The sequence below is a fragment of the Cheilinus undulatus genome, linkage group 2 (assembly GCF_018320785.1).
Source record: "Cheilinus undulatus linkage group 2, ASM1832078v1, whole genome shotgun sequence".
Classification (NCBI taxonomy): domain Eukaryota; kingdom Metazoa; phylum Chordata; class Actinopteri; order Labriformes; family Labridae; genus Cheilinus; species Cheilinus undulatus.
Genome location: NC_054866.1, coordinates 5,052,860 through 5,074,520, shown reverse-complemented (window position 1 = coordinate 5,074,520; position 21,661 = coordinate 5,052,860).

Genomic DNA, 21,661 nt, shown 5'->3' with positions numbered 1-21,661 from the left:
CAAATTCGCTACTTAGTGCGGCACTGACCTATTTAATTGTCTTTTTACGTGTGTAATGTGTAATGTGTATTGAATGGGACGCGTTTTAGAGCAGAAGCAACAGGGCAAACATTGGTCTGATAATGGTGCCTCGACCGCGGATGTCAGATAGCTGACATTATGTGTTGAAAATATTTTACGAAGCAAATATCAAAAAATAAACTCAGTAAGTTGAGTCCAGTGCCAGGAAGCAAGAAAAAGATGCAATATTATCTGGAAAACACTAAATGAGCAACTTGACATTCTTATTGTTTGGATAGCATCTTTGTAAGCAAGCTAACGTGATGTAGCATATGGTTAATACAACATAAAACACTACATTGTATTTCATGGTCCGGAGTGATGCTTTACCTTTTCAACAGAACGACGGCCATCTCTGGATCGGTATTTATCCCGAGTGCTGAGTGAAGCTCCCTCCATTTCTCAAACGCTCCACCGATATTTATCCTTGATTTCCCCCTGCGTCGGTCACACTCTCTTTGAGCTTGACGGGCTTCAGCAGATAAAACTACCTCAGTTTTTTTGTTTTCGCGGAGTTTGTGTGGGTGTTTGGGCTGAGCTAGCCAGTTTACTCTTGGAAGCAGCCTTCTCCATTCAACACGCCGTTGTCAGGTATAAACAGAGCAAGGGGGTGCATGCATTACATAGTACCCGACGTCACTTCCGTTAAGATTTCGCAGATAATTCAGCCCGAATTCTTCACAGAGAAATGACTCCACAGGCTTATACAGGCAAATGAGGGAGACATGAAGAGCCTCATTCTTCACATCTGGATAAAGTGCACACCATTATAGACTCAAAAGTGGGAAGTTTTAAAGCAAAAATCTTACATAGAGCCCCTTTTTGCTAGTCTCACAATTTATGAAATATGGATCACTTTAATGATTGCAGTATAAAGACGCCTGTGTCTGGAAGGTCCAGTCACTAGTAGATCAGTCTTCCTAGCTACCATTACACCATGATGGCAAAAGAACACTCCAACTCTGAGAAAAGTTTATTGAAATGTCAAAGCCAGGGGATGGAAAAAAATAAACATTTCAGAAGCACTGAGCATCCTGCAGTTTAGTTATTTCATCATGTGAATTTATTTCATCAGGTGTGACCTGTGGTGTGGAAGCGCCTAAATACAGACTTAGGGGATTAATATTTATGCAGTCTTTTACATCACATATTCTTATTTAATCAACATCACCATGTAGAAATCTGTTTCCCTTGTACATAAAAGGTTTTCTTGTCAAGAAAAGCCAGATGATATTGACCATGGTTTATAAATGGGACAGGGTTTTTAGTTCTGTGACGTCCCACACAGTCATTATCACCATCTGTCCCCGTCAAACTGCCTCTCCATCCTTCCCTAGAAATCCTGAAAACACAGGCCCTTCCTTCTCAGTGAGTATGACGTTTGAAGTAACTTTCTAATGCTGCTGAGCTAAAGCGGTAGCCTCAGCTCCACTCAGAGAATCGATTGATGGCTTAGCATGTACACAGACGCTCATATTAAACAGAAGTGGTTCAGCCAGGGGACAGCCGAGCTGCTAAATAAGACGGGAGGAAAGAAATGAAAAGAGGGAGCGAAGGAGCCAGATGAGAAAGGAAGAAGAGTGGCTTTAGTCAAACTTAAACTCTCTCTGGCATGGAGGACTAATCATGTAACTATCTCAGCTTTATTTACCCTCAGCTCCACCATGTCCTTGATTCTTAATATGAAAGCAATAAAGAGTCTTCTTTCCAAACCAACTTTGAAATAACTTTACCAACATGAAAGCAGAAGACTTGAAGGACCCTCAGTGAAAGCTGCGTCACTTATGAATCTATGAAAGAGGAGGGTGTCAGGGTTAGGAGTGCCCTGTCCTTGTAGTCTCTAAAGAAGAGATCAACACCATCCCTGTTAGTATTTAAAGAAGTGTTTGTTTATCCATCACACATCTATCTTTGGTTTTAAAATGCTGACATCCTTCCAGCCTCAGGGCGGGTTTACTCGGACTGTCAAGAGGCACTTGTTTGATTTTTGTTGGGAAAAGTTAATTTGCAAATGAACATTTTAATGCTCCATCACTGCTTTCACCTGTGAGATTCATGTTGTGTATTAAATGACAACTAAAATCACCTTGGCAGTTACTCTGAAAGCCCAGACAGAAATATACAGGTACATTCAAATAAGTAGAATATCATGTAAAGGTTACTTTTTTTCAGGGTTTTTACTTCAGAAAGTTAGACTTTTTTTTAATCTTGATGATTACATCTTACAGCACACAAAAATCTACAACACTACACTTATATAAAACTACACTACAATCAGCTATCTCAAATATTAGAATATTGTGGAAAAGTCTGATTTGCAAAGGTTTCCTGAGCCTTCATTCTCTATCTTTGGTTCAGTACACACAACCACAATCATGGGGAAGACTGCTGACTTCACTATTGTCCAGAGGACAATCACTAGCAGGGTTTCCATTACAGCAGTGTTTCCCAACCTGTGGGCCAAAGGTATTGCAAGTGGGCCGCCACATCATTTCCAAAAAAGTATGATTTGTGTGTGGGGGTGGGGGGTGGTAATTATATAAAAAAAAAAATACATGGAATAGTGTTTTAAAAGTTAAAACTCAGTTACTTTTAAAAGGATATCAAAAATGTTAAAATATTCTTTTTTTAATTTTGTTTTTCCTTCAAGTATTAGACATGTGACAAGCAAATAAGTGATAGGAACTTTTGTTGTTATCTAGAGGTTATTGTGTGGACAGCTCCTTGAAAACTGTAATACTGAAGGTGTTGCAACATGTTGCAGATGCTGTGTTAGCGACCATGGAGCTTCCAACATGTTTCTCCTGTATTCAGTCCAGTCCTTTATGTTCAATCTTAAATAAAAAAAAAGTGCTCTGAGAACACATTACATGGCCTCCATATTTATGAGGTCGGAGGTTGGCCGCGACAACTTCTGAGACTTAAAAGTGGGCCCTGAGTTGAAAAAGGTTGGGGACCACTGCATTACAGTTTTTGCAAAATAAAAGAGATATTTCTACATTTTCGCCAGAGTACAGTGTTGCTTTGAATGTGCTTCCATTGATGAGCGTTTTGGGCATGGGCCTCAGAATTTTTGTAAAATCTCATCTCCGAGTATCTGCTGCAAGGAAGCTGGATGCTCAAAACCTGCTGCGTGTTGGTACGGTTATGATTCCATCTACAGCAGTTGCCTTGCTAATTTTAAACAAAAGACGGAGGTAACGGATGATAGTTCTGAGGCAAAGTCCATATGGCAAAAGCCACATACAAGGGTATAAGTATGATGTTAAGTTCACATGGGTACAGACATACTGCGCCATGTTGTCTCAGAGTGAACTGGTCATGTGACACCATACGTCACGTCCTGAGACCTGTAAATGTGGAAAAAGTGTTTCCGTTGCACTTTTGCGATATATTTGTATATTGAAACATCTGAAAAACCTCCTCAAAAGAGTGTAAAAACTTTTTAATGATATTTGAGAGTTTTTATTTAAATATAGGTGTTTTCATTAACAGTTTTATATTGCACTATTTAGTTTTTGTGCATTTCTAAAGGTAATGGAAATGCAGCTACTGACACACCACTGCTGAAACGGCAGGCTGTTTTCAGAGGCTATCAAAGCAGATTCATGGAAAGTTGACAGGAAAGGTGTGGTAAGAAAAGGAGCACAAGCAACAGGGATGAGCTCAGCCTTCAGAGGATTGTCAAACAAAGAAGATTCAGGAAATTAGGGGAGAGTAACAAGGAGTGGACAGAGACTGTAGTCAGCAGTGAGTTATGTGATTGGTAAATACACTGAGCTACTTTTACGTGTATTGGAGTAAAATTTAACAGGAGTATCTATACTTTGACCCAAGAATGCCGGGACTCACTGAGACTAAGGTCTTTTTCCAGGAGCGTGCTGCAGCAATACAATAAAAGACAGAATAAGAAAAACAAGTATAACATAGCTAAATAACATGAATACATTCACAAACACATATCCATAATTGCAAACCCATGCTCTGGTTAAAAAGGTCAGGTTTCAAAGCAGGAGATCAAAGCAAATGTCTTCTGGAGAACAACACGGCAACAACAGGCAGATCAAACATGATTGCTCAATCTTGTACCTGTTTCCTATTGGTCGGTTTATCAAAAAGGAGAAATACATTATGGGTGGACAGAGAAAGTTTCGTACGCCACAGAGAAATATCAGGATCTGTGGCTCTTTGAATGGAGCTGGGTCTTGGGTCTTCCTCCACAAGCACCTTGTCATTATGTTAAGACATACAAGCTGGTGTACCATGAACTGTAAAAGATATCAGTACATTTACTCTATACTAATTTATTTTGCCACTTCTCTTTTGAAAATCCTGAAAGCATTTTAATTGATTACAACAAATGGGAATAATCTTCATCTTCAAATTCCACAAAAAGAGTTAAAACTCTAGATAAATGGTGCAAGACTGTAAATTTTATAATACACCATGTATTTTCTTTTTACATACTACACATATAATTTTAATACATTTTTGTTAATAGCTTAATTCTGGTCTGTTATATGCCATTTTAACTTACATAGTTATTATTTCTATAAATACTATATATACACACCCACATATACATACAAATCGCCTTGCTCATAGTGTCGTATATATTGATATTGGCACCCTTGTAACGCAATACGTGTCGTCTCGCCAGATACTTGACAATACACACCCATAGACTCCATACTTTAAGACCATGGTAGACCCAGGCGAGTACTTGTTTGGATTGTAAATTTGGCAGTAAGTTTTATTCGAACGTTTTTGTTTTAGACTTGAAATTTAAATAGTTTAACATCTACTGAACAAAAAGTGTTTTAAAAAAATCAGAATGTCAATTTGAAAGTGTCTGATTCATCTGTTGATGTTGCCAAAGTGAAGATCTGAACATTACAGCTCTATCTGACTCTCTGAAGAATGTAGACCCTCCACCAAAGACAGGAGAGAACAATAGGAAATTAAATAAAAGGATAAAGTTAAAGTGGTGAATGACAAAAATACTCACCTTGGTTTTCAAGTGGAATCATTCAAAGGTAAGTTAAAGTGTACCGTTCTTCCTGAGCCCAGCTTCAAGTTCAAGCCTTTCCTTTTCTGTGCTCCTGTCCCATTCTCTACCTTTTATTCTCTCTCTAACAAAAGTCCCATTGTGTCACAAAAGAAACAAAGGATCATGGGAGAGGAAATGACAAGGAGAAAAGGAGAGTGGAGCCAAACAAGGAAAAGGAAGGCATGGGAGGCAGTTGCAGACATCTAAGAAGTTGTGATCAAAATTCAGAAGTGGATCAAGTGGATATGAAGTTTGCTTCAAACAAAAGTCCCCCTCCGCCCCTCCAAGCTCTCTTATGCCTCCATCCTCTCCCCCCTGGGGCTCTTATCGTCTCTCGCTGTTCCTTATGCCAGCGTCTTCTATCCACACCTCCTCCAACCCTCAGCCTCGTCTCTGTGTTTCCCTTAAGGCCGCGGGGAGCTCTCCGCTCTGTTTGCTTCTTACACCCCTCTTTCCCTCTCAGCGCTTACACGCCTCTTTCACTAACCCGCTCCAACCTCCCCAAGGCCCTCTGCTTCCTCTCTCCCCGCCGCTGATGAAAGGAGAAATAAATGAAGGGGTGCATGTTAATTTGTGGTGGCCACTCCTGACAAGCTTTAATCAGAGCGGGGAATCACGAGCCAAATCATCAGAATACAGAGACAGACATTAGGAGAGAGAATGGAGCCAAGGTCAGCTGTTTGATGGGTTTTAGTGGTGGTAATAAGGACGCCGTTTCATCCAAGACTCACCAGAGTCAACATCACTGATTACCTGTGAGTATTTGTTTAGACACAAAGCTCAAGATCCAATCATACGCTGCCCCTAAAACCTCAAATCTACTTTACCTTCCACAGAGGACAGAATCACATCAGCATGGAATATATTCACTTTATCCGACAGACTTTTAACAGCGACAGCTGAAATGGTTCTTCAGAGAGGTTAGAGTTTCAGACAGATGGCCCATATCAGCTTGTTAGCTTGATGCTAACACAGAACGGAAATGAATTAGCAGGCTAAACAAACTGGGCTCAACAGTGCCTGTCCACTTTTTTGGTGGCACCGGTTCTAGTAGTGACATTTGCCATTCATATCCCCCAGTGACATTTCTGAAATTCCTTTTTACAACATTTAGGTTCACTAACCAGCCACCTTAGTATTCATGACTGTGAAACATTTGATCTAGTGTAAAAACAGCATTCAGAAAAAGGAGGGAAAAAAGCAGAGGTACAATCCATTGCGATTAATTTTATCCATTGTTAATGACAGCTTTCAAACCTTGTATGTACCTATTAAACACTTTGGGGCTGTCACGATATCAGATTTTCACTTGATGATTGTCGTGGGCAAAAAATGTCACAATAACGATATTATCACAATATCAATAAAAATATAAATAATAATGGGACAATTAATCAACTTTATCTTTAACTTCATTTATATTGTGTTCCCTCTTTTGGCAGATGAATTACACTCAAAATACCTGTCTAAGGAAGTACTGCAGCTGTTGTGTCATTGCAGAGGGTCATATTTCTTAAAAAAATGCAGAAATATTAATGTAAGGTTTTAATTTATTCTGTAGCATGTGCTTTTAAGATTTTTAAAGTAAAAAAAAAAAAAAAAAAACATCTGATTTGGGTTTTTTCAGTTTGGCAACAAGAGTGAAATTTCCATGTTGTGATCAGCAGGGTCAATCTGTTATCAAAATCCAAGATATTTCTTTTTACATTCATCAGTTATCAAAGATAACGTATTTTCACCAGAGATAAAGATTCGGGGCTTTTGAGTTAACATTAGGGGCACAGACCCCACAAGCCCCCCCATGGCTCCACCTCTGACTGATAAACTTATCCACCACACAGGATTTACATTATCATAATGCCAAAACAGTGTCAGAAACGTAGGGTTATAAACACATTAGGAAGTCATTAATTACAGACATATTTCAAGAGCACCTGCAGCAGTTTTTAACAAGAATTATCCAATTAGCTCTACTAAAAGAACTGAGTTAGATAGCTGCGTTGGGATCAGGCTGAATTTAATTTTTGCACTAAAACTGTTTAAGTTAGTAAACAGAGCACAGTGTAATTTCTTTAAATGCGCACAGAGGCTTTAACGCTCCCCATAGCGCTGCTGGCAGTATGAGCGTCTCCACTGCTCTGATGCGCCTCATGACGCACAGGAAGGGACTGGCACAGAGATACTGAGCCAACGTGCTGTTATTTGAGGGGAAATCACTTCTATCCATAAAAATTGGCCTCTTTTCATAAAGCATTTAATTTACGGACAAGGACAGGGACAGAGATGGACAAACAGAGTAAAAACAAACTCTCAGAGAGAGCTGACAGAGCACTGCGCTCTTTGGCACTCACAAACAATGATCAGGAAAATATTTCCACCTACGGCTTAAACAACAAAGGATGTAGTCTGTAAATATCACCCTGATGTTACTCTTATCAATATTGCCCAGTTAAATTAGTCCAGGCTGCCAGCTGCCGATGTTTTTGGAGCGTTGTAGCTGATGAGGATGTAAGACTTTTCTTCCGTGCTTCATTCAGTGAGAAGACTTGGTTTAGAACAGTGAAAAAACCTTATTTGTAAAGGGCAGTGCTTAAGTGAACGCAGTATTATAATTTCTTAACCTGAACACAGCTTCTGTCATTCTGTGCATTACATGGATGGTCAGACTTTAGGAGGAATTGGACACGCATGTTGGGACAGAGGGAGCGATGGCCCACACCGCACCAGTAGGTGTTAATGATCAGGAAATCAGGGGGAATGGGCAGGTAGGGTGTTAGCTGTCCGACGCAGGTCTCTATCTCTACATCCTGTCCGTTAAGAGCTGTGTGAAAAAGAGGAAAAAGAAAATGTGTGTTTTCTAAATGTCTTGCTGGGCTCACAGTGTGCGTATGCGCATGGAGAGAGAGAGAGAAAGAGAGAGAGCGAGCGGCGAAGTGAGGCTGGACAGTTTCAGAACGAGGGGCGCAGAGGTTAGAGGAGAGCAGGAGTTGAAGATCTGCTACATTGATGGGCTTATTAAAAATGTTCAGGGCTCGTGACGGCGCTGGAGTGGCCCTGGATCATTTACACGATATTATCATATGCACATTTTTAACACGATATTGAAATTTTATTTTTTAATACCACGGTTATTGTCAATACCGGTATACCGCGACAGCCCTAAAACACTTACTGCCAGGGCTTACATTTACACCCGCCAACAAGCCAAATACATGTAGCCTTAGATTGACCCTATCTAGTCACAGTGGGGGTTGACTTTATCAGAGTTAGCCCTTTTGATTTAGATGTTTGTTGCAGTGAGGCATAACCTTGCAGGCCAGATGGATTTGTTTCACACATTCATCGGGTAAACCTATCATAGACAGTGTTTGGGAAAGGGCAGAGCCTTTAAAAAACTCGGAGGGTGATTGGATGAATGTTCTGTCACATTTTTACGAGCCAATCAGGGCAACAAAACGCGTGGCGTAGCTGCTACCATGCTGTGCCCCTCCTGAAGGAGTAAATTCCATGTAGAAGTGGATAATGCAAACCATGGCGCCTGTAGACATGTCAGTACACGACTTTTGTCATTTTTGAATAGAAAACAACTCACTGCTGTTCTTTGTTCTTCTTTTCACAAAAAAATGTGAAGTTCTGATAAAACTGGTGCTTTAGCAGCATCCACACTAAAATCTTCCGCCATTACTGCACCGGCCTCTTGCTGCTGCTTGCTTGAGTCACGACTCCGCCACACCAGAAAGTGCTGTCCTCTAACTGGGTTCAGACGGGAGCTTTGCAAGATGGATTCGCCAGTGAGAAACACAGAATCCATCTGCTTTGCAAGGTTAAATTTGGCACATATGGGTCTCAAATTTCCCCCAAAATAACTGAAAACTAACCTTGCATAGCAGATGAATTATCCCGTTTCCGTGTTTCTTACTGGCAAATCCATCTTGCAAAGCTCCCATCTGAACCAGAACTTGATGACATTTCTTCATTAAAAGAAGAACAAAGAACAGCAGTGAGTTGTTTTCAAAAATGACAAGAGTTGTGTACTGACATGTCTACAATCGCCATGGTTAGTTGGTTGGGGCGTAGCTCGGTAGCGTGTTTTGTTGCTCTGATCGGCCGGTAAAGATGTGACGGACGGAACAGTCATCCAATCACACTCCGAGTTTTTTCAAAGGCTCTGCCCTTTCCCAAACGCTGTGTAAGAGTGGTTTTCCAGATGGATGTGTGAAACACATCTGACGTGCCAGCTTAACTGAAAACTGTCTCATCATCCGCTCGTGATTTGCATAACAACTCTCTGTACATGGAGGTTCAGCACGTTAGTGTCATTTCCGTGTGTGCGCCCCAGCTGTGTGTCTTTGTTGCTTGTGCAAGCCATGGTGTTCAGTGTGTCTAAATATTGTTTGATTTATACCACCTTTGTGTTTTTTGTTGAAGGCGACCTCAATTCAAAAACCTCTGTAAATGCGTGCTTTATACAAATGTTATCAAAACCTTTGACAGGTTTATATATGTGGGATTTCACACCTGCTATTTAAAGATAATTAACAGGTAAAAAGATGATTGAACTCTGAAACTTTAATAAGTTAACTGAAGAAGTGAGAAACAGAGGCAGGATAAAAGTCTCTAACTGATAGCTTCTTATATTAAACAACAGGCAGTACAGTTCTTTAAAGACCCTGTAAAGTCAAATCAAAAATGTGTGTCACACTAGATATGTTGGAATAAGGTTGCTGCAAATGTGAAAACACTGAGCTCTACATTAGCTGGATTTTGGATTTAGACTGATCACCCCTTTCCAGGCTGGTTTTAATGTGGGTGGGACAAATATGTGGGCTGGTGATGTCATCAGCCCACATTGACTGTGTTTGGCTGTGTTTCCATGGCAATCACAGAAGAGGCCGGATCCTGAAATAAGGTCTAACCTGTGAGCCTTACAGGGTCCACATTTAACCAAACTGTTAACATCATTTTTCGCCAGTAATAGATTATGAGGTAAAAATGAGCAATTATGATAAATGATTTTGAGACTTAAAAAGTCAAAATGATAAATTAAAAGGCTCAAAATCTGAGATAAAAGTCAAACTTATTCATTCAAAAGGTCAAAAGACGAGATGTTAAAATAATGCTTTTAAAAGGCCAAAAGGCAAAAATATGGCTTTAAATTGAAAATGGCGCACCTGAAAGGTCAAAATATGATAAAAAGTTGAAATAATTATTGAAAAGGTCAAAATATGAGATAGAAAGTCAAAATTATAAAATAGAAAATGTCAAAATATGAGATAAAGTGAAAATAATACATTGAAAATGGTCAAAATATGAAATAAAACTCCAAAGTAAAGATTGAAGTTATAATTGTGCAATGCAAAATTGAAAATATGAAATGAAAACACAAATGGATTTGTTTTCCCACATTCCTTTTTTTCTATTTTTTCTATTGTTACTCTTTATGACTCAAGGATATTTCATATCATCAAGGTTAAGTTTACATTTTTATACTGGAGGAAATCTGCAGACCTCATATTTTAGGGCCAGTTACTAATAAGAACATGATATAATCTTGTGGGCCGGGTGTAACTGTACCATGGGCCGGATTTGGTCCCCGGGCCTTGAGTTTGACACCCCCGACGTAGCTCCTGGTCTGTATGTGTGAAGTTTTATGTGCCATACTTACGTTTATTTTCTTTGAGGCACTCTGTGGCTGATTTGTTCCTGGTCTTCTGTGGCACTTCATGGCCTCCATATGAAGACTCCATGGATAGCACTGCTCAGCCTACACAGTCAGGCTCTGATCACCTGCACCTGTGGGGAGTCTTTGTAAGCTAAAACAAAACTTCTCCTCACTCTTTCTCAGCCTGCAGCCAGACCAGCCGTGTTGCTTCAGCCACCATATTCATTTACATTGTTAAGCCTGAGTTTTGGTCATAAACTGCCTTTGTTAAACTTTGATTGGTTTGATCTGCTCCTTTGTGTGGCTTCCCCTGAGCCAGGGTCGTAAGAATCCAACACATTTAGTCAGATCATGTACTTACCATATTTCTGAGTATATTTTACAAACATACTCATATTTATAAATAACATGAAGTGTTTATTCCTTATTACTAGAATGCAAGCCTCATATTACTATTAAAAGATAATATGCCAATAGTAATGTCCATGGCATTTCCTGGGGTTGAGGGAAGCAAAGACTGGTGAAAGGGGGGAAAAAAAGAACATTTTTGTTGTTCCATATCTTGCTTTATTGACAAACTATCCATGCAGACAAAGAACAAGATACACATCAGGGAGGTTTCCTTTAAAGTAGCTAACGAAGGCTGAGCTTTCCTAAATTAACCTGATGAACTAGCTACAACTTCCACTTAAGCCTCAACTCGTTCCACAAAGGCGACTCAGCTGCGTCTGGGCACAGCTGACTCCAGTCTGGCTTAAACAGTCAGCGTGTGTGCTCGTCATGGGATGATTATGCAGCCCAAATCCACGATAGTTGAAAAGAGGATACTAAATGTGAAAAAAACGTTTATTTAAGGGTTTTAGGAGGAAACTGAACAAGTTTTGACCAAATAAGGCAACATTTTCCACAACAAATCAAAGAGGATCTTATTGTCCAGAAATGTTGGTAGATTGAAGGTGTTTATTCAATCCTATTGTCCAGCAGTCACCAAGGACTTCTGGGATTGCCTTGTGGGATAGAATGTGTTTTTTTAATGTTCTATAATGTTCATAATTATGCATGTGTTGTTCATTAGTTCATGTTTTAGTGGGAAATGTTTTACAAAGTGTGAGGGAGGGAGTCATTGCTGCAGACTAAGCCTGGCCACACGCTACAGGATTTTAAGCCCGATTCGCAGTCTGGCTGAGTCGTCTCGTGTGTGCGTTCAGAGGATTTAAGATGCCGGCCTTGACTGTCTGTATGTGTCTCTCTTTAGTGAAACATGATTAAAAAAAGAAAGAACGAAGTAAAACAATTGCTCATGCTTACAACACAGGTGCTTGTTAAAACATCAAGATTGGTCTCTGATCCATTCTTCATAACAGCTTGCAATACGATATAGTTTGATTATTTTAACAAAGTGTACATTTTGGTTACTGGGTAGTGATTATGACTATTGTAGAAATATCTGTAAGATTAATAATATCAGTCATATGCTCAAAATGAATTGACCTTCATTCACGCTTCACTTTTTCATCTCTGTCAGTAATGTCAGTGGTATAACAGGATGATCCAGCCAGCAGAAATACTGTGTGTGTGTGTGTGTGGGTGTGGGTGTGTGTGGGGGGTGTGTGTGTGTGTATATATATATATATATATATATATTTTTTTTTTTTTTACAATTTTCATGAATAAATGTTTCAGATAAATTAAACTATAACTTAAACTGTTGGTAAAGATACATTGTAAAAACAATAGATTTTATAATCATGCAATGAAAATGCTTTGATGCCATTTTAATGCGTCAATGACAGGTTGCATAGAAGCTTTGTCGTAAATTTCTTGTACAGTATTTGCAGTTCATTTGCAGAAAGTGGTATAACTTAAAAAACAGGTTTTAAACCTAAGGATAATTTATTAAAATCAGTATTTAGTGTAATGTAAAATCTTGACCCCCCCCCCCTTTTTTTTTTTTTTTTTTTGGTTTTTTGGTTTCTTTTTTTTTTTTTTAGAAATCACGACATTTCAAAGTTTAATGTAATACTGACACACTGCCAAAGCTATTCTTTAAATCAGTCTTTAAAACTACAGTAAACCTGAGGAAAACAAAGTTATTGTGGATAAAACTGACATACCGTAAATCCTCAAATAAAGGCCGGGATTTAATCTGTGGCCGGGCCCCTTTTAATGACCGGTGTCACACGCATCACGAGCATAAAAAGGCCGGTATTTATATTGTGGTCGGGTGGAATTTGCCTGAAATGAGAAAGAGGAACGTTTAACTGAAGAAAACGTTCCGGGCGAACACGGAAGCGGGGAACAATGTGTGCCTCACTTCACAAACACTCACCCCACCCCCTCCCAAACAATAACAGCATGTCAAAGCATCATCACGTAGCTCAACACAGGGCAGTAGCGGGCGACATAATGTTACACCTACAAGAAAACTCATCCGTGCTTCGAGTTATTTTACCACACCACACCAGAGAGTCACGGAGAGAGAGAGGTATGTCTAAGCGCAAGACACACAAATGAAGTTTTAAGTTGAGGACCTGCTCACCCCTCGGAGGCTTCAAACTCGAGTCGGACGGACTCGAGATTTCACAAAGTCCCGTAGTCTAAATGATGTTAAATTCGAGTAACAATTAGCCTAATAATTCCTCCCATAGATACTGTAGTTCCCTTTGGTTACTTGATGAGCCAATACATGTCTGTGTTAATGAAGTCTGATATGAGGCAGATGGACAGACAGCAATGCATGGAGAGAGATGAGAGGAGAACTGTTACAGTCAAGAGTAAAACACAATGCATGCACTGTTAACAGACTCTGAGAGTATAGAAAATTTAGGTAATGGGTTATTTTTAACCATTTAACTTTAATGTGACTGTCTTATTAAGTTACTATCACTCTGTGTTTGAGAGAACGGAAATATTTCTTCATTTACATTATAAACAGGTGTGGATGTGATTACTCACGTGGATGTGTCTTAAAATGTTGGACATATCTGATTGTTACACTGGTTAGATTTATATCAGGATTATCCAGACCTTATCCTGGGCCAATAGTGGCCCTTTATCAATAAGTTTGAATTGTCTGCTGTTTGTTCCCACTTCCCTGCTCCGTGCAGAGGTGTACTTCAGTTTATTAGGGTAGCACAGTTCCAGGGCATAGATGGGGCCCATGAGGTAACACAAGCATGTGCCACATCAGGGATACCAAACAGTACCTCTGCTCCCTCAATGCCTATTCCAGCTGGCCTCTCATGTTTACTCTCAGCTTTGCAGACCACAAAGATGTTGAGGACAAATGTAGCAAGGGCCTCCTGGATGGCTGTATCATAGAGAATCAAATCTATAGCTTTCATACCAGTCTGATGGACACTGTGCCGACCTGAGAAAAGGGTACATTTCCTCTTGCAGCCACTAGGCGGCACCTGTTCTTTGTTTACATTTTAAGACTTATGACTTGCCGTAGACGGCCATTTTATTTAGCCTTTAGTCACTGGCAGCACCACATGGTGAAGCGCTCTGCAGGATCTATGACCATCCTTTATACATGAGCACCTGAGGGAGCATTGTCTGTAAGTGAGATAATCTATACATTACTCTGTTCATTTCTATGCTTATATTTTGTATTAATAGACATTTTTATTGCCTTCTGTATGATATGTCTTAAGTTAACAGCTTTTAGTTAAATTCAGCTACATAAGGCATACTTGATACAGAAATAGAGGATGTTTTACATCATGTGAATATGTTATCTTGTTTTTTTGTGCATACTTTTACTCAAATCATCTTTTGTCATTCTTTTCAGTTTTACTCCATTCTGCACATTATCAATAAAACGCGGTGAAACGTGAGGAAGCATTGCTTATTGACCACAGTGTGTTGAAGGAGTTATCCGTCTGTCTAATTAAGGAAGGGGACTCTTTAATGAGGGCAGAACAGACACAATGCACACAGTAGCTTTCTTCATTTGTATTTTTCAATTATTTTAACAGCTGAGAGCAGGCAGTTATTGTATATGATAAAAAAAATAAAATCATACATACCATAGTAACCTAGAGAATGTACTTTACCTACAGTTAAGTGTTTGTGCTTTATTTTCTACACCTGCCATTCAACACTGTTAGAAGAAAACAGCAAAACAAAAAAGATGGGACATATTTTGTTTATTTCTTGAAGTTTTAAACAAGACTCTTGAACAGTATAACTTCTGTTCATACCCTACTGCCTATCTGCAGTTTAGAACCAGAGGACAAGACATCACGAGCAATGTCAGCTATCCTAGAGGACAATCTCTTTTCTCATACAGGTAGGAGTTTAAATCAAAGTATTAACAGAGAGATGTCTCATTTACCTTGTACTCCTTGATTAAATCCTCAACCTTTTCTCCATAGAGAATGAGGCCTCTGATTACAGCTTCTCTTTGCAACTCAATGCTGTTTTCCTACAAAGATATAAGATAAGAGATGATGCTATGTGCAGCCATCAGAAAAGCAGTTTTAAGCACTTGACTCAGAATATGTCAAGGGCTCTGTCAAGTTTTTTCATTACAGCTCCTTTAATTCTGTACACTCCCAACAGTTTAAGCAAATATTGATCCAACTTGACTTGGCCTCCGTTTAATAGAATAAGGCTCTCCATGTGATGGGTGTCTGACCTCAACAATAGAAAAGACGTTCAAAGACTTACAATAGTCCATGGCACAACAGGGAACCGTATGACCACAGTAAAAAAAAAACTCTTTCAACCTCCTAAGTGCTCAGAATCTTCAAAACCAGAATTACCTCAAAAATCCCTAACTCAACATCCCTTTCCCAGAATTGTGTGTTGTTTCCCTTGTTAACTTCAGAGTTCTTGTCTCGACACCTAGTGTGAATTTACTTAAAAAGAGTCAATCTTAAACAGTCGGTAGTTGAAAACCCTTTCCTCTTCTGGAAGGATACGCCTAGGGAATGGCCTCATGAGGTTTCTCCGGAGAGAAAAGCCTCATCAACCGCAAAGACGTGTGGTTGGCATCCTCCACTTCTGGTAACAGCTGGTCAGCGGGCAGTTGGAGGGTGCCAGCTCGCAGTGCCTGACCAAATGCTGAGTTTGACAGAATTCTACCATCACTCGTTCTTCCATACCCCCCTACATCAGTCACCCGAAAGCAGTACTTTCCATCCACAACTGCAAGGAGAACGGAGGAAAAGTTCCCCTGTAGTTGAGGAATTGGGATCCTGATTTAGGGGGAGCTTTCAGAATGACATGCTTGCAATCCAGTGCTCCGCAGCAGAGGGGAAAATTCCAGCGCTCCTCAAAGCCCTCTGCATCTGACCTCCATTCCTCTGTGGAGGGCAAAGTCATGAACTCCTCCACAAGGCAGCCCCAGATTGCAATGACAACATCTGGAATGAGGTGGAGACACCGACCTGGAAGTCCTCATGTCTTCTGCTGTAAATTGTTAATGGTGTGAAATCTACCTCCCACTTTAATGTTTCTTTAAATTTGGCTGAGATGATATCCTGCCTCTTTACTGTGGTTGATAAAACAATTCATGCGGTCATATCTATTTGAATGGCAGGACAACAGCAGGAAGCAGCTAGAGAGGTTTTCAAAGTTTTATGAAACACAAATAACCTTTAAAAAGTAAATGAATGCAGCTTGCTGAACCCTTGATGTGTAATTTTATTAAATCATTGCATTGGGGCCCACGTGTGTGGGTTCGTATATATAGCAGATAATATATATTTATGTTCTTTGCTACTTCACCGTGATTATTTGTGTTTCACTCGGTGAAACTCAGGGATAGAGTGCCTGTAGTTACTATCATGGAGGGATATCCTAGCACCAATGGGCGAGTGTTAGCCTGAAGTAGTGCTGGAAACAGCCGTCATCCAGATGGCGTTCCTGGAGAAGGTTGTGGAATTCTCCGAGCTGTGGGCACCTCTGAAGGATCGGCGTCTACGTCTTTTTTGGGCTTTCCACAGCAGAGACAACGCAGCAATCCTCTCAATGTAGTTAAGCTCAGCCATGTTGATCACAACTGACAGGTGATGCTGGATAAAGAAGGAAGTAGTGAAGGAAGCCCCTCCCCGGCTTTTGGGCAGCAATTTATTCATACATACATACATTCATGGAGCGGATCATTCATGCAAATTAAAAAAATCAAGCGAGTAAACTTGCTTAATTTGCGATGAATTCGCGTGAATTAAGTGATCGTTTGCACTTGGTGTGAACACACAGTTACAGTGTAAAGCATCATAACAGAGAGATTTGAGCCAGAAAACTGACATTGTCTCTGCTCTGGCACAGTCAGAGGGCAGGCTAATAGCATCAGTGCTTTCCTCCAGTCATAAAGTTGCATTTTTTTTTTATTTGAGAGGGTCGTGTTTCTTGTATTATTCTTGTGTTTCCTTTTTTTTAGACAATTGTAGGAGATGTGTTTTTTTTTTTTTTTTTTTTTAACTTTGACATGTCATGTGCAGTCTTCCTCAGAGGAGTCAGCTGACCACTGTGACCTAACCTTAAATGCTGTTCTTCCAAGGCATGGTCAGCCAGAAAAAGAATAGGCAAAACAGGAAAACCTCAAATCAGCAATATCAGACCACTGCAAACAACCAAAACCACATCATGAACTGGGACAACGAAAGGATAATTGGATCACAAACGCTGGATTAAAGAGTCCATTGAAACCTGGAAGCATCATCAACTGGGACAAGGGGGCATTCATACTCCCACACCTGAGACTCTCTCCTCCAGGGACCGCAAGGCAGCGGGGGGCGTGGTCAGCCTTATAGACCTGTCAGGTTGACCACGGCTGGGAAAAACAGCATTTAAGGACCGTCACAGCAGTCAGCTGATGCTTCTGAGGAAGACTGTAGCTGACAGTCAAAACATGTAAAAAAAACATCTCCTACAAGCAGTTGTATGAAAAAAGCAAACACAAGAATAATATTCTGAATAAGTACACAAAATGAATTTGCTCAATCTATCATATGTGTCTCTTGAGTGGGCATGGCTTCGGCTCAGTCAGCTGACACGCCCTTGCATTCCTGGAGAAGATATTACAGCCTCATTTTTTTGCGGTCCACCACGGTCGCAGAGAATGTAATCAGGAATGCTGCATCTGGTGAAGATCTCTTACACCAGAATCTGCGTGATTGTTTCTGCAGTGGCATTCCTGAGGGGGACACAGCTCTACCCATCGAGAGTAATAGTCCACAAAGACCAGGAGGTAGACATGCTGTTTTGTGCTCCTAGGAAGTTGTCCCATCAGATCCATACCCAGCATGGGCTGATGTGTTTGTTGTAGTTTTCCAGCCAGTTCTCTGTTTTCAGGTTTATACTGTTGACACAGCCAACAATTTTTCACATGCTTCCAGACATCCCAGCTCAGTTTGGGCCAATAGACGAGATGTCGGAGTCTGCGGTAGGTTTTGTGTCTGCCAAGATGTCCACAGAGGGGGTCCCGGTGGAAATAATCCAGTAACTGTGTCCTGAAGCTGACTGATATGTAAAGTCGATAGATGGTCTAATATGGGAGGGCGACAAGTCTGTAGAGGAGATCATCCAGTATAGTGTAAGAGGTTTTTGAGCTGATGGTGACTTCTTCTTCTGCTACCTGCTGGTACAGATCCTGAACTTCAGAGTCCTCCTGTTGTGCCTTCCACAGGACCTCAATCGAGAGTGGGAGCTCTTTTGATGGTTTGGGGGAGGCAGACGTGATGGTAGTACAAACAGGTAAGGTGGGATGATAGTCTGGTAAGGAGTGAGAGAGGGCATCTGAAACAGTGTTGTATTTTCCTTTCCGGTATTCACCCAAAGTCAAATCTTGGAGTCTTAAAGCCCCTTTGATGAGTCGTGTGCTGGGTTTGGTTGTTTTGAAGACCCAAAGTAAGTAGGCATGATCTGTCACGATTGGACAAACAACCGTCCAGGTAAGTCCTCCATTTCTCCACTGACCAAAACCACAGCCAAACAGTAGCAGCATGGTTTATCTCTGCAAGGTTTAGACTGCAGCTGGCAAAGGCAAAAACTTCTCTGTTCTGATCACATGGTCTATTTGAGTAATTTTGGTGTCATAGCAAAGGGACACTTGTGATTTTTTTTTTTTTTAAATGTGTTAATATAAGTATACGTGATACTGGTGAAGAGTACATGAAGATGGGACACAGCAAAAATTTTAAAAAATTAAGTTTGTCAAAAAAAAAAGCATTTTCAGGATGAATATCTCTTTAAAAATGATGCAGCTGCAGCTCTAAACCTTTATCAGACCATAGTACAACATATGAACATTATCTCTGCAAGGCTGACTCTGATAAAGTGAAGCAGAACAAAATTAGAGAGGTTTGAGTACAGAGAGTTCAGGCGAGGTCTCCAAAATGGCCATTTTGGCACAGTTTGGCACCATCTGTGCCATTTGAATTTTCTCAGGTACAAAACTATTTATTTCATTTATATTTCACCAATGGTGATCGATACATCCAAATACAACAGTCTTTGGAAATTTTGGAAATGGCCAATGGCTGCTGAACCTTCAGCAAACTCGAGAATTTCCCTCGCGAGCTGCTTCCTGAAGACCTTGTGGGTCATGGGCTTTGTCTGGGGGGGGTCCTGCCTGAGCTTGAACAGCTCCTTTTGAAGGAGGAACCTGTTGATGACAGCTATGTGGTAAAACAAACAAACAAAAAAAAAAAGTCTTCCACGCTGTAGAATCCAAGCAGTGCATCAGACAAATCCACCCCACCCATGTTCTTGTTAAAGTCCGAGATGCAGTCCAGAACAGGTACGGATTTGTTTCTCCAGACACCAGCCTCCTTCACTCTTCTCCTCACCGTCTGTCCACTGTAGGCTTGATGTAACGTGGAGCACATCATCACCTCTCTCCTGTCCATCCATTTCACACTCCTGATCCATCGAATGTCCCCTCTTTCAGCTTTTTTGGGCAGGTCATTCATCTGGATCTGTGGGAAGCTAAGATGGGTTTTCCTGATGGTGCCACAAGAGTCAGTGTTCATTTTGGACAGATCAGTGAAGAGAGTGGGGATGGTGAGAAAGTTATCTGTGAACAACCTGTAGCCGCTACCGAGGAGAGGAAGAGGTAACAGGTCCATCACAGCTGAATAGCTCAGGCCATGGCCTGTGAGGGACTTCCTTTTGCCTTGGTACACAAAAAAATATGGAAGAGTCAGCCAGCACAAAAAGTTTATACCCCCACTTTGTGGTCTTGTCCCTCATATATTGTTTCATGCTAATGCAGGCTTTGGTAGCAACCATCCTCTCATCAATAGACAGATTCTGGTGGGGCTGAAAATGGGATTTGCATGCATCCACCATCTCTGTATGAAAGGGCTTTATCTTGAAAAGTCTGTCATATTGGGCAGTGTTCCTTTTCCTTTCATTCTCCTCGTCTTCTTCTGGGTTGCTAAGATGAAGTGACTACACAATCACCTCAAAACTGTCTCGTGACATCTTCTCACTGGGGAAAGTTGTAAGGCCATTTCTTCCTCCAACAATCTGACCTGTGGTGGACTGTCACAAGGCCAGTGAAAATGATGATGGCTAGAAACGTGTAAAAGTCCTTCACCGTGAGCACTTTCCACTTGAATGCAATCCCAGCTTGCTTTTTTTTTTTGGCAGCATTAGCATTTGTGACGTCAATTATTTTTCTGAAAACAGACAAGAACAAGAAAAGCTGGAAGAGGCCTTGCTGCTGTGGTATCACATGTGGAGCCCGGGTTCCTGGCGGGCATGAATCTGGGAGGGTCAGGTTTGATGTCCTCCTCACGTTCTGCAGATTTTGACGTCCTCTTTCCAGGCTTTTTGCTGGCTGGAGCAGAAGTTCCCTGAGAAGTATGTCCTCTCTTCTGCTGAGTGGTAGAGGGAGGTGCTGATGGGCCTGGCTGGGGTGCTAACTGTGGGGGTGGTAAAACTCCTGGAGCCGGGTGTCTACCTGCTTTTGTTCAAGGTGTTGAGGTAGAAGGTCCTGGGACACTGACCAGGAGTGGCTCGTCATCCTCATCGCTGTAAACCCAAATGTGTGAAAAAAAAACCAAAACAACAATTATATATTTATTCAGTGACCTGCTTAGGAAAATGCAATTCATGTTAACACAAAAAAAGAAAAAAATGTGGTAAAAATAAACACATGCTGTGCTGGGGAAGTCAAAACACACACAAAAGCATATACGCATATGCATATACTCATACATACGCACATGCATGTGCTCTCAGCGTCCTCCTCCAGTAGTTTCAACACCTCCTCGGTGGTAAAATGTCTCTTTGACCCCTGCTTGGCCATATTTCTCTCACTATTTAGAAAATGTCAAGAAAAATGAAGCAAACGATCTAAAAACAACTGTATGCTGTGCGCCCTGCGTCCTGGTGCATAAGCTACATTAGCTCGGATGTAGCTGCATGTCAATACTCTATCTCCGTCACAGATTGGTTGATTTGAGTGATTGACACCTCTTTGGAATCGTGAGAGCCAACAGAATGAAGCTAAACTCACCAAAATGAGATTGACAGTACTGTCTGCCAGTCAGAATCAGCAGAACGCTGGTGGGGGGATGTGCAGCCTGCTGCATACGGACACTGTAAGGCTTCCCCCCGGGTCCTAATGTACGTTAGCGAAAGACAGAAAGTTTTGAGTGTAACACAGGAAATAGGTCTAACAGAATGTAGTGTGGATTTACCGGAAAAATATTTTTTTTTTTGGCAGAACAGCAAAGGTAAGAGAAATATTACAACTATAGTTTGGAAAAGCGATTTCCTGTTTTTGTGATTCTTTGGCCTCTATCTCTCTGTTACTTTGGTGCAGACTGCTTTGGCATATATCATCGGAATCTGTGGAGTCCCTGCTTTTATTTGAGGTGTAGATCGTATGTTCTGCATGAAGTGTAGCAGCAGTAGAGCTGGAAATA